This window comes from Babylonia areolata, chromosome 14, assembly GCF_041734735.1.
Source record: "Babylonia areolata isolate BAREFJ2019XMU chromosome 14, ASM4173473v1, whole genome shotgun sequence".
In the NCBI taxonomy this organism is placed as follows: Eukaryota; Metazoa; Mollusca; class Gastropoda; order Neogastropoda; family Buccinidae; genus Babylonia; species Babylonia areolata.
In genome coordinates this window covers 15,368,176-15,370,675 of record NC_134889.1, presented here as the reverse complement: position 1 = coordinate 15,370,675, position 2,500 = coordinate 15,368,176, and positions in this window count along the sequence as shown.

Genomic DNA, 2,500 nt, shown 5'->3' with positions numbered 1-2,500 from the left:
CTGCTTTCCCCAGGGAGAGTGCGTCGATACACCGAAAGCGCCACCCTTTTTTTCTTTTCTTTTTTTTTTTCTTCTTTTTTTTTTTTTTTTTTTCTTCTTTTCTTTTCTTTTTTTTTTCTTTTCTTTTCTGTTGTTTTTCATGTTTTTTTCCCCGCCTGCAATTTTTTTTTTCCCTATCGAAGTGGATGTTTCCACAGAATTTTTCCAAGGACAACACTTTTGTTGCCATAGGTTCTTTTACGTGCGCCAAGTGCATACCGCTACACGGGACCTCGGTTTATCGTCTCATCCGACTGATAAGCGTACAGACCACCCCTTAAGGTCTAGCGGAGCGGAGCGGAGGGAGGAGGGAGAAAATAGTGGCGAGTGAAGGATCGAACCAGTGCACTCAGATTCTCTCGCTGCTTATATTAGGCGGACGTGTTACCGACCACAAGACCAACGCGCCACACAGGGGTAGGGGTTGGGGGAGAGAGTGTAGAGGGGAAGCAAGAGCCGAGTGGTTAAAGCGTTGGACTTTCAATCTGAGGGTCCCGGGTTCGAAGCTCGGTGACGGCGCCTGGTGGGTAAAGGGTGCAGATTTTTACCATCTCCTAAGTCAACATATGTGCAGACCTACTAGTGCCTGAACCCCCTTCGTGTGTATATGCAAGCAGAAGATCAAACACGCACGTTAAGAATCCTGTAGTTCATGTCAGCGTTCGGTGGGTTATGGAAACAAGAACATTCCCAGCATGCACACCCCCGAAAGCGGAGTATGGCTGCCTAAACTGTGGGGTAAATAAACAAAACGGTCATAATATAATATGTTACATGTCTGTCTGAGTGTGTATGTGTGCGTGCCTGAATGACACAGGAAACGAATGATGAGCGCCCAATGGCAGCCGTCAGTCGGCTCCACCCAGGTAGGCAGCCTGTTGTGTAAATGACCCCGTGTTTGTAAAGCGCTTAGAGCTCGGACTCCGACCGAGGATAGGCGCTATATAAGTATCCATATCAATCAATCAGAGGATAGGCGCTGCGCAGTCACGGTGGATATTATTTGTTATTGCAGTATGAGACTTACAGCGCAGCATGGAAGCCCGACATACAAATAGATATATATTAGTTTAAAAGTCTGACTGCTGAAACTAAACTTCTGTTTCATTTGAAATGGAGGGTAAGTAGAGTTTTGGAATCGTATGGATCAGCCATGAAGTCGGGAGTGACATTGCATTTATTACATGATTTAAGGACCGTCTTTGTCAATACATTTATACAAAACTGCCATTCGGACATAGCAGAAAAAACAAAACATAGTTGGTATTTTTCATTTAAAAACCTTGTCCAACCTGAAAGGTACATCTCAGTGATTGCAAACAACTGGCAACGATGTCTTCTGGCCCGATTTAGGTCAAGAACTCTTGGGCTAGATACAAATAAAACATGGTTTGTTGAAAACTGTGAGAGCCGTAATTTATGTCAAACGTGTCAACAGCATTCTGAAACTAAGGGCCATTTTGTCTTCGTTTGTAAGGAATATAATACTACTCGAAATAATAGAAACTTCTTGCACATCCGTTTGCACGTAGACTGATATAGTAGCTATTCTTACATGTTTTACATTTGGGCCAACAGCAAAGTGAGAGCTGTATTATCAATGGTTTCTCCAGTCAATGGGAAATCATTTACAGCTTAGTCTTTTGTGAAGGACTACGACTCTCAAACTAGGAGGCAAAATTGTATGGTTCTTCGTGCTGCAGCCTTGGCCTTTGGGAACCATCCCAACGCCGACTGTCCTAAAACCCTCTTGGCCGAGAGAGTGGGGATGTAACTTGGGCAAGACACTCTCCACTATAATCAAATTCTAGCCCAGATAGTCGGAACAGCAGTTGCCTCCTCTGCTGTTCTGATGGTCATAGTCGGACACGACTGACTATCATATATATACATCTGATAATGAAGACCTTATATTTTCATTCGCAAAATATAGCGCAGAAGCATATTATATCAAAAGGAAAAGATTAACCTCAGTATGATATTAACACGATTGTAACATGATATGGAAAAATGTAAGATAACATGAGATAGATAAATTACCAAAAAGAGGTTCAGCTATGCTGGATGGTCAGATGTCCGTTTTTGTTTTTGTCTTTTGTTTTGTTTTGTTTTGTTTGTTTGTTTGTTTTTGTTTGTTTGTTTTGTTTTTTTCGGGTTTTTTGGGGTTTTTTTGTTGTTTGTTTGTTTGTTTGGTTTGGTTTTTTGGGTGTGTTTTTTATGTCAATCAATTGACTGTCATACATGAGAAATATAGTATCTATTAATGCCATGTGTGAGATTGTACGAACGTTTATGGAATTTTAAATGTGTACTTAAGTTGTTTGTTATATCCATTTATCGTTTCTCTCTTTCGTTTCATTTGTCGTTCACACAATTTGATTTATCCCCCTTGGCAGTACGGCTTAATATCAGTATCAGCAGCTCAAGGAGGCGTCACTGCATTCGGTCAAATCCATATACG